Source organism: Macrobrachium nipponense, chromosome 4 (genome assembly GCF_015104395.2).
Source record: "Macrobrachium nipponense isolate FS-2020 chromosome 4, ASM1510439v2, whole genome shotgun sequence".
In the NCBI taxonomy this organism is placed as follows: Eukaryota; Metazoa; Arthropoda; class Malacostraca; order Decapoda; family Palaemonidae; genus Macrobrachium; species Macrobrachium nipponense.
This window is the reverse complement of record NC_061100.1, coordinates 10,105,976-10,117,644: the sequence shown is the minus strand read 5'-3', so window position 1 is coordinate 10,117,644 and position 11,669 is coordinate 10,105,976. Positions and strand designations below refer to the sequence as shown.

At 42.6% G+C, this 11,669-nt stretch overlaps 2 long non-coding RNA genes across 2 annotated transcripts; both read right to left on the bottom strand.

The window, feature by feature from the left end:
• Positions 1-204: 204 nt before the first annotated feature.
• LOC135210698 (uncharacterized) lies at positions 205-3,827 on the bottom strand. Its single transcript, XR_010313562.1, has 2 exons — positions 2,632-3,827; positions 205-2,564 (listed from the first exon to the last, which is right to left on the bottom strand). It is a non-coding gene; the product is annotated as an uncharacterized LOC135210698 (long non-coding RNA).
• A 504-nt stretch (positions 3,828-4,331) lies between these two features.
• Positions 4,332-5,263, bottom strand: LOC135210699 (uncharacterized). Its single transcript, XR_010313563.1, has 2 exons — positions 5,127-5,263; positions 4,332-5,011 (listed from the first exon to the last, which is right to left on the bottom strand). It is a non-coding gene; the product is annotated as an uncharacterized LOC135210699 (long non-coding RNA).
• Between the last annotated feature and the right edge of the window lie 6,406 nt (positions 5,264-11,669).

Here is an 11,669-nt window from a genome sequence, read left to right as displayed (position 1 = left end):
TGATCGCCTTCGATCCTCTAACTTTCGTTCTTGATCAACGAAGACATTCTTGGCAAATGCTTTCGCTGTTGTTCGTCCTACGACGGTCACTGAATTTCACCTCTCGCGTCGTAGTACGGATGCCCCCGACAGTCCCTCTTTATCATTACCTCGGGCTCCCACCACCAACAAAATGGAACCGAGATCATCTTCCATCATTCCATGCAAGGAAAATTCCGGCATTGTATTCCAGAGTAGCCTGCTTTGAGCACTCTCATTTATTCAAGGTGAACTGGCCGGCCGTACGGCACACTCGGTAAAGAGCACCCCGCCAGAACCGGCTTGGCTTCCACTCACGGAAGCTGTTCGGAGCCTAGGGGGCAAGCACCGGGCGGTGACCTCCCACCCCAGTCCGAAACTGAACTCGAACTACGAGCTTTTTAACCGCAACAACTTTAATATACGCTATTGGAGCTGGAATTACCGCGGCTGCTGGCACCAGACTTGCCCTCCAATTGGTTGTTGCTAAAGGATTTAAAGTGTGCTCATTCCAATTACGCAGACTCGGAAGAGTCCCGCATTGTTATTTTTCGTCACTACCTCCCAGAGCTGGGATTGGGTAATTTGCGTGCCTGCTGCCTTCCTTGGATGTGGTAGCCGTTTCTCAGGCTCCCTCTCCGGAATCGAACCCTGATTCTCCGTCACCCGTAACAGCCACTGTAGGCGCATGGCCTACAATCCACAGCATGATAAGGCAGAAACTCGAAAGATACGGAGCCGGTGCGGAGACCGTGCTCTCTGCACAAAGTTATTCAGAGTCATCACAAGCAAGTGAACGGACCGAGGCCCGCTTGGTTTTCATCTAATAAAAGCACTCCTCCCTTCCAGTCGGAGTTGTCAAAGTCACGTATTAGCTCTAGAATTACCAGGGTTATCCGAGTAATAGCTTTCCATCAAATGAATGATAACTGATTTAATGAGCCATTCGCGGTTTCGCCTTAAAGCGGCCTGTACTGACACATGCATGGCTTAATCTTTGAGACAAGCATATGACTACTGGCAGGATCAACCAGGTAGTTACTTCTTACTTTCTTATTCTCCTCATATAATAAGGAGTTATTACATGTGTGGTTTTACCAGACTCACATTGGTCGGTCGGTCGGTCGGTCTCAGCTCAGTCCATTTACTTATATAATAGCTAAATTACTAAGCCAGCAAAACAAACAATCCATAAAAATGGATATATATCTCTCTCTCTCTCTCTCTCTCTTCTCTCTCTCAAAGGCTTTCCTTTACTTTCTAAATCATTTTTGCTTCTACTACCACCACCAAACCAATGTCATTCCAAAACCACTCAATTTCTATTTCAAATCAATATATCTCTCTCTCTCTCCACTTCATCCTCTCATTTTATATTGTGTCTCACACGAGTTCACAAGTCACTACTAGTTTGTTGGCATCAAACACAGTTTTACAAGTAAAACTCTGTTCATCCAATCTCTCTCTCTATATATATATATGTATATTCTCTCTCTCTAGTTCTCTCTCTCTCACTCGGTTTCCATTGGAATAAATTCAACATCAAAATCAAAGTTTTGGTTGCATGAGGTAGCCATCAGCGCTGGCGGTAACCGCAATACGCCTGCCAAAAATACATGTCATGTATATCTGGCACTGACTCCGCAACCTTGCTGATTTTTTCACATGTTACCCCACAACTGCCGTGTTCCAGTTGTCATGTGTACTCTACTATTGTGGTACTGCATCAACGGCAAATTGTCTGTCGGCCATCTCTCTCCAAGCCCAAAACAATGGAAGAGCATTATTACCAGCCTGCACAAGCAATATCTCCTTCTATATCTCTCTCTCTAACGAAAATCAGTCACTCACTGATGTGACTTCATTTCCAACATATTCTTTCTCACAAAACAATATTGCTTGCACAAACCAGTCACAAGAGGCTCAAAGGCTTCTGAGCAGTCTACCACCACCTTCCAGAGACAGTCATCACCAATAATGAACTGAACTCTTATCTATAATGGAAGGCCCCGTAACATTCAACCCTAGTGTTCGTTCGCCAAAACCATTCCAAAAACACTGGGCTTGAACAGTGCCGCGCGGCGGCTGTTCACCATCAACACCCGCCTATTATTAGTGCAGCATTGGTCATTTCCGTCTCTCCGACGCCCTCACCCATGCAAACTGTGGCACTCACCATCCTATGCATGGGATGAAAGGGTAAAAAGCTTGAGCTGACTTGTTCATATAAATATCACTGTAAATACATGACTCAAGAAGTCAGCAATCCATTGGCTCATATCCATCGAGACGTAAATTCACAATACACACTTTTTCTCAAACTTTGCAAATTCACTTTTCTATAGAACTTGTCTCATCTCTCTCACAAATCCTGCCCTTCTTTCCTCCTCACTGCATTCAACTTTCCACATCCAAAAAGCAAACCACCTCCCTCTCTCACTTTACTTTCTGTATAAAACTTGCTTCATCTCTCTCTCTCTCTTCAACTTGCCTCCACTCGTCCTCTCTAATAGCACAGTGTCCCTCTCTCCCAAACTCTGCCATGCCTTCTCCTTCCAAAACATTTTCAAATCTCTCTCTTTTCACAACCCTCTCTCCCAAACTCTGCCATGCCTTCTCCTTCCAAAACATTTTCAAATCTCTCTCTTTTCACAAAACTGCCCACTTGTCTGACCACATCCAACTTTCCACATCCAAAAAAACCAGGGCATCTCCATCATACTCCTCTCCAACCATTACCAACTCTCACTGAAATAGGTATACCTCTATATATTATACTCTCTCACCAACCACCTGCCCCATAATATATGCAGCAACAAGCGCTCGAGGTCAATACAAAAAAATTCGTCCATGGTCATCTCTTTGACACTTAGACTTTTTCCAAGCTTTGCCTTGCCTTGCCTTGCCTTTCCATATTCTACAATACCATCTCTCACTCTTTACATGCCTCCTTTCCAAACTCCACAAAGATTCAACAGTGTCGTCTCTCTCTCTCTCTCTCTCTCTCTCTCTCTCTCTCTCTCTCTCTCTCTCTCTCTCTCTCTGCCTTGCCTTTCTTCCTTCCTTCAAACTTTACAATCTTGCCTTGCCTTGCCTTAACTCAACAGTTACCAGTACCATCTCTTTCTTTGCCTGCCTCCTTTCCAAACTCTACAAAGTTGCACTCTCTCACAATCTCTCTTACTTAGTCTGACTGCCTTCAACTATACCAATTCAATTTTCTACAAACCTTTCTTCAACTCCTCTCTCTCTCTCTCTCTCTCAAACCTGCCATGCCTCCTCTTTCCAAAACACTCTCTCTCACAATTCTAGCCTGCTTCCATTCTACTTCCAAAGAATAAAAACCCAGCTCAATATATATTACTCCACTCCAAACATCACCAACACTCACTTATATCCATGCCTTGCCTTGCCTTGCCTTGCCTTGCCTTGCCTTACCTTTCCATAGTCTACAATACCATCTCTCACTCTTTACATGCCTCCTTTCCAAACTCCACAAAGATTCAACAGTGTCTCTCTATCTCTCTCTGCCTGCCTTTCTTCCTTCCTTCAACTTTACAATCTTGCCTTGCCTTGCCTTAACTCCACAGTTACCAGTACCATCTCTTTCTTTGCCTGCCTCCTTTTCAAACTCTACAAAGATGCACTCTCTCACAATCTCTCTTACTTAGTCTGACTGCCTTCAACTATACCAATTCAATTTTCTACAAACCTTTCTTCAACTCCTCTCTCTCTCAAATCTGCCATGCCTCCTCTTTCCAAAACACTCTCTCTCACAATTCTAGCCTGCTTCAAAGAATAAAAACCCCACCTCATATATATACTCCACTCCACTCATCACGACACTCACTATATCATGCCAATTGCCTTGCCTTGCCTTGCCTGCCTGCTTGCCTTGCCTTGCTTGCCTCTCCTTGCTTACCTTTCCGCCATAGTCTGCAATACCATTCTCTCACTCTTTACATGCCTCCTTTCCAAACTCACAAGATTCACAGTGTCTGGCTCCATTCTCTCCTACCTGCCTGCCTTTCTCAATCTATCAATCTTGCGGTTGCCTGCCTTAACTCCACAGTTGCCAGTACCATCTCTCTTTACCTGCCTCCTTTCAAACTTCTACAAAGACTGCACTGTCTCACAATCCCTCTCTTACTCCAGTCTGACAGCCTTCAACTTTATTACCGATTCAATTTTCTACAAACCTTTCTTCAACTCCTCTCTCTCTCCTCTCTCAAATCTGCCATGCCTCCTCTTTCCTTTTTTTAACATTACTCTCTCCACAAATCTACCTTCGCTGCTCCATTCTACTTTCAAAGTTCAAAAACCCAGCTCAATACATATTACTCCACTCCAAACATCACCAACTCTCACTTATATAGGTATACCTATATCATATACTCTCTCACCAACCACCTGCCCCATAATATATGCAGCAACAAGCGCTCGAGGTCAATACAAAAAAATTCGTCCATGGTCATCACTTTGACACTTAGACTTTTTTCAACCTTTGCCTCGCCTACACTTTTTTCAAGCTTTCAAACAACTTCACACTGCCTCCTTTCCAAACTCCATTAAGATTCACAGTCTCTCACAATCTCTCTATTACATAGTCTGACTGCCTTCAACTATACAAATTCAATTTTCTACAAAATTGACTTCACCTCACCTCACCTCTCCTCTCCTCTCCTCTCCTCCTCCTCTCCAGTAACAATGTGCTCTCTCTCTCAAATCTGCCATGCCTCCTATTTCCAAAACTCTCACTCTCTCTCTATTTTCTAGCCTGCTTGCATTCAACTTTCCAAGTTCAAAAACACAGCTCAATACATATTACTCCACTCCAACCATCACCAACCAACTCTCACTTACTTTGCAATCTCTCCTTGCCTTTCCAACACCAATACTCTCTCAAAATCTTGCCTGTCTCCTTACAAAACTTTACATTGTGTTCATCTCTCACTTTCTCCAAATCAATATCACTTGACTTGCCTTGCCTTGCCTTGCCCTTGCCTTCCACTCTTACTCCACTCCAACCATCACCAACTCTCTCTGTCTCTGTCTCTGTCTCATCTCCACTCAATACTTTCTTTCAACTTGATTTCCATTCCAATTGCCTTGCCTTGCCTTGCCTTGCCTTGCCTTCCACTCTTACTCTACTCCAACCATCACCAACTCTCTCTGTCTCTGTCTCATCTCCACTCAAACATTTCTTTCAACTTGATTTCCATTCCAATTGCCTTGCCTTGCCTTGCCTTGCCTTCCACTCTTACTCCACTCCAACCATCACCAACTCTCTCTGTGTCTGTGTCTGTCTCTGTCTCTGTCTCTATCTCTGTCTCATCTCCACTCAATACTTTCTTTCAACTTGATTTCCATTCCAATTGCCTTCACTATCCTCCAGCCAGCCTCCTCTTCACCAAAAATCACCTACACAAAAATCCATTTCTCACCCTCTATATCATTCACAGACCACCTGCCCCATAATATATGCAGCAACAAGCGCTCGAGGTCAATACAAAAAAATTCGTCCATGGTACTCATATAGGAGAGTGAAATGTGGCTGGCCGATTCCGTAGGTTTCTTTCCTAGGCTCTACTACCAAAATCGTAGCTGTCAACCAAATTGTAACTCTTCCACATTCTCGACCCTAGGAGTTGCCTGCCTGCCTGCCTGCCTGCCTGCCTGCCTGCCTGCCTGCCTGCCTGCCTGCCTGCCTGCCTGCCTGCCTGCCTGCCTGCCTGCCTGCCTGTCAGTCACTCCCCTTCACACTTGCTAGGCAGGCACAGATAAGACGTGTTCTCTGAGAAATACTTTTTTTTTTTTTTCTCTTATATAATAATATATAGTATATATATATATATATATATATATATATATATATCTATATATATATATATATATATATATATATTCAAAGTTCAGTTAACAATTCAGTACATATAAATTATATGTAATTTATGTACAGAATCAAACAAATATATTGAAAATACTTTCTTGATTGATTTGAACCTCTGTATTGCATTGTGTGTGTGGTGTGTGTGTGTGTGTGTGTGTTTGTGTGTGTCACCTTGCACATCCGGCCATGAGGTGTGGGTGGCATTTCAACTAGTTTTCCATCTTAGAAATTTAATACTTGTAAAATTTAATTGTAAGTGAGCAACACAGGAATGACACTGGGAGTTGGACGCGTGCTAACTTCCAACGGACCTGTACACTTCACGTGAGAGTTTCACTCTCTCTCTCTCTCTCTCTCTCTCTCAAATGCACAAGATGTCATCATGCCAATTTCGGCAGAGGGAATCTAGTAAAAAATCTGCTGAATAAATGTTGCTAAGTTGTATTGGATGCAATCTCTCTCTCTCAGGGCCGGATTTATGGGGGGGGGGGGGGGGGGTGGGGGGGGGGGGCAAAAGAGGGCACCTGCCCAGGGCTTCCACATTTTAGGGGGCCTCAAAAAGAGGAGACCCAGGGCTTAAATAATTTTAATTTCGGTTAAATATATAAGGAATAAAAGTTTTTTGTAGTCAGGAATAACACTAAATTGTAGGAATATTTTATGAATATATCTTTTTTCCATCACGTGACAAAAACACAGTAAAAACAAAGTAAAACACACCGTGATATTATTAGAAATTTTTAGGTTATGTTTACAGTTACCCCTAAAATTACCTCCTATCCTATCTATTTTTTGAATGCATTGTTGGTTGACAAAATCGGAAGGGACGGTTTGTAGTAAGTCTGACTTCAAATATTTCAATATATTTTTGGTTTCTGTGAGTTTATTTATTGAATGTATGTATTTGTACCATTGTCTGCGTAATCAGTGGCGGGTCTTCCCAAATGCAGATCAAACCATGGCCGCCTGAGTCTATCTATACCGAATGTCTAAAAGAGAGACGGACTTTGACGCGTTACGATACTCGTAACGAAGAGAGAGAGAGAGAGAGAGGTTTCTTTAACGCGTACCATACTGGTGGGCCTCCACATGCCTAAATCCTGCCCTGCTCTCTCTCTCTGCTGGATGGCAGTGAAGTTTTTCCAACCCGTGTATGAGAGAGAGAGAGAGAGAGAGAGAGAGAGAGAGAGAGAGAGAGAGAGAGAGAGAGAGAGAGAGAGAGAAGCCGGTGGGGGAGGGGAATGCCTGTAGTGACAGTTAGAGGCTGTGGAACTTTTTTTTTTTCTTTTTTCCTCACCCATCATGGTGCTAATGTGCTCCCTATCTATCGATGACAATACCACAGCGTAAAAATAGGGCTTTTCGGGTGAGGGGGGCGTGTGGGTGGGGAGACAAAATGAAATGCATAGGTGCATCTGTGCCCTACGTACTCCATATATTATTCAATAACGGATGAAAAGGCTTGAAATAAAAAACGCATAATAATGCAATGGAATATGGTTTCAATCACCTAATCTTGCAAACCCAAAGTTTGGGGTTGGTGCAGTTTGGGTCGTGTGATGCCTCATGGTGCCTCACTTCAAACCGTAGACGGCCTCCCCCCCAAAACCTTTAGTACCACACATTCTGCCGTTTTCCGCGCTATGTCACACATTCTGCCGTTTCCACCGCGCTATGTCCGGCCACAAAAACGCTTCCATTGGGTCTACGTTGTCTCAGCTTAATATAGACGTCATATTATCCTTATATATTCGATAAAGTTCAAGGAAAACCTCCCCACATGACACGTAATTTGAAAAGCGAAACGTTTGCAGCCGGTTGGTCGGTAGGTTGGCCGCCGACTGCCTCGTAGAAGAGCCCAAAATCCCCAACCCCCCCAACCCCCCACCCCCCCCCCCCCTCTCTCTCTCTCTAATGCTTTAGAACGGCCACCCAATGAACTTTGGTGGATATTTATCTTGTCCAATTCATGGTATGTAATAGTGTCATCGATAAGCAAACATTAGGGGTGGAAATCTCTCTGCATTCGGAGAGATTCCGACCATAATGAAGGTGGCGCTTGGAACTGTTTATACCACATTCTGAAGGAGGGTCTGAGGAGGAAGCAGGGAAATAATTGCGCGTCATATTATGTTTCTCGAGTAAAGGACGAGTACGATCGATTGCTACCGTCATTGGTGAACTGGGACGTCAAAAACGGCCCCGGGCGGTTTTTTCACTCAGAAGGAACAGGCCCCCGTGAGAGGGAGGGGGTGTCTGACCACAATTTGTAGTAGTGGTACTAACTCATGGAAACAGCTCTCCTTTGCTAAGTTTTCCTGTCCACAATTTGTAGTAGTAGAATAAAATCCATGGAAACAGCTCTCCCTTTCTTGGTTTTCCTGTACAGAATAGTAGTAGTGGTACAAATCCAAAAGGAAAACAGCTCTCCCTTTTACCTAGGTTTTCCTGTAAACACAATTGTAGTAGTGGTAATAAATCCAGGGAAACAGTCTTTCCCTTGCTAAGTTTTCCTGTCCACAATTTGTAGTAGTGGTACTAATATCTAGGAAAACCTCCCCTCTGCTTGGTTTTCCTGTCCACAATTTGTAACAGGGTACTAAATCCATGGAAACAGCTCTCCCTTTGCTAAGTTTTGGTCCTTCAGGGGTGAGTAGTAGAACTATCCATGGAAACACTTCCCTTTGCTTGGTTTTCCTTACAGATAGTAGGAGTGGTACTAAATCCAAGGAAAACAGCTCTCCCGTTTCCCTAGTTGTTTTCCTGTCCACAATTTGTAGTAGTGGTACTAAATCCATGGAAACAGCTCTCCCTTTTCCTTGTTTTCTGTCCACAATTTTTAGTAGTGGCACTAAATTCCATGGAAAACAGCTCCTTCTTTCTTTGGTTTTCCTGTCCTAGTTTGTAAAAAGTAGGGTATTAAATCTAATGGAAAAAACAAGCTCTCCATCCTTGGTTTTTCCTGTCCACAATTGGTAGTAGTGGTATTAAACAAGGAAAAAAAGCTCTTCCCTTTCCTAAGTCTGTCCTCAATTTGTAGTAGGGTACTAAATCTATGGAAACAGCTCTCCCTTCCTAAGTTTTCTGGTCCTCATTTTGGTAGTAGGTGGTACTAAATCCATGGAAACAGCTCTCCCTTTCCTAAGTTTTCTTGTCCTCAATTGTAGAAAGTGGTACTAAATCCAATGGAATCAGCTCTCCCTTTCCCTTTCCTAAGTTTTTCCTGTCCTCAGTTTGTAGTAGTGGTATAAATCTATAGAAATTTAGCTCCCCTTTTCCTAAGGTTTTTCTTGTCCTCCCCAATTTTTTGTAGTAGTGGTACTAAATCCATGGAAATCAGCTCTCTCCTCCTAAGGTTTTCCTGTCCTCAGTTTGTAGTAGTGGTATTAAATCCTAATAGAAACAGCTCTCCCGTTCCTAAGTTTTCCTTGTCCAATCAATTTGTGTTTAAGTGTACTAAATCCATGGAACAGCTAATTTTCCTTTCCTAGTTTTCTGGTCTCAATCTGGTAAGTTTTAGGTGGCCACTAAATTCCATTGAAAAAAGCCTCTCCCTTTCTAAGTTTTCCTGTCCTCATTTTGTAGTAGTGGTACTTAAATCTATAGGAAACAGCTCTCCCTTTCCTCCTAAGTTTTTCATGGTACTTCAATTTGTAGTAGTGGTATCAAATAAATCCTATGGAAATCAGCTCTCTCTTTCCTAAGTTTTCCTGTCCTCAGTTTGTAGTAGTGGTATTAAATCTATAGAAACAGTCTCCCTTTCCTTAAGTTTTCTGTCCTCATTTTGTAGTGTGGTACTAAATCCATGGAAACAGCTCTCCCTTTCCTTAAGGTTTTTCCTGTCTCAATTTGTAGTAGTGGTACTAAATCTATGGAAACACCAGCTCTCCCTTTACCTAAGTTTTCCTGTCCTCAATTTCTGTAGTGTGGTACTAAATCCATGGGAACATGCTCTCTTTCTCCTAAGTCCTCCTCGCTAAGTTTTAAGCTCCTAGTCACTGTTTTCCTCCAATTGTGTAGTGGCACTAAATCTATAGAAAACAGCTCTCCCGTTCCTTGGTTTTCCTGTCCACATATTGTAGTAGTGGTACTAAATCCAAGGAAACCGCTCTCCTTTCCTAAGCTTTTGTGTCCTTAATTTGTAGTAGTGGTACTAAATCTATGGAAACAGCTCTCCCTTTCCTAAGTTTTCCTGTCCTCATTTTGTAGTAGTGTGGCACTAAATCTATGGAAACAGCTCTCCCTTTCCTAAGTTTTCCGGTCCTCAATTTGTAGTAGTGGTACTAAATCTATGAATCAGCTCTCCCTTTCCTTTGGTCTGTCCACAATTTGTAGTAGTGGTACTAAATCCATGGAAACAGCTCTCTCTTCCTAAGTTTTTCCTGTCCTCAATTTGTAGCAGTGGTACTAAATCTATGGAAACAGCTCTCCCTTCCTTGTTTTCATCCACAATTTGTAGTAGTGGTACTAAATCCATGGAAACAGCTCTCTCTCCCTAAGTTTTCCTGTCCTCAATTTGTAGCAGTGGTACTAAATCTATGGAAACAGCTCTATTTCCCTCCACAATTTGTTAGTAGTGGTACTAAATCCATGGAAACAGCTCTCTCTTCCTAAGTTTTGTCAATTTTCGTTCTTCTAGGGTCTCCCTTTCATTGGTTTCATCCACAATTGGTAGTAGTGGTACTAAATCCATGGAAACAGCTCTCCCTTTCCTTGGTTTTCATCCACAATTTGTAGTAGTGGCACTAAATCCATGGAAACAGCTTCTCTCTTTCCTAAGTTTTCCTGTCCTCAATTTGTAGCAGTGGTACTAAATCTATGGAAACAGCTCTCCCTTCCTTGGTTTTCGTCCACAATTTGTAGTAGTGGTACTAAATCCATGGAAACAGCTCTCCCTTTCCTTGGTTTTCGTCTACAATTTGTAGTAGTGGTACTGAATCTATGGAAAACAGCTCTCCCTTTCCTTGGTTTTCGTCTACAATTTGTAGTAGTGGTACTAAAACCTATGGAAACAGCTCTCCATTTGCTTGGTTTTCCTGTCCACAATTTGTAGTAGTGGTAATAAATCCATGGAAACAGCTCTCCATTTTGCTTGGTTTTCCTGTCCACAATTTGGAGTAGTGGTACTAAATCCATGGAAACAGCTCTCCCTTTGCTTGATTTTCCTGTCCACAATTTGTAGTAGTGGTACTAATCCAAGGAAACAGCTCTCTATTTGCTTGGTTTTCCTGTCCACAATTTGTAGTAGTGGTACTAAATCTATGGAAACAGCTCTCCCTTTCCTTGTTTTCCTGTCCACAATTTGTAGTAGTGTGGTACTATCTATGGAAATAGCTCTCCCTTGCTTGGTTTTTCGTCCACAATTTGTAGTAGTGGTACTAAATCCATGGAAACAGCTCTCCCTTTCCTTGGTTTTCATCCAAAATTTGTAGTAGTGGCACTAAATCCATGAAACAGCTCTCCCTTTCCTAAGTTTTCCTGTCCATTAATGTAGCAGTGGTACTAAATCTATGGAAACAGCTCTCCCTTTCCTTGGTTTTCATCCACAATTTGTAGTAGTGGTACTAAATCCATGGAAACAGCTCTCCCTTTGCTTGGTTTTCCCTCTACAATTTGTAGTAGTGGTACTAAATCTATGGAAACAGCTCTCCCTTTGCTGGTTTTCGTCTACAATTTGTAGTAGTAGTGTACTAAATCTATGGAAACAGCTGTCCATTTGCTTGGTTTTCCTGTCACAATTTGTAGTAGTGGTACTAAATCT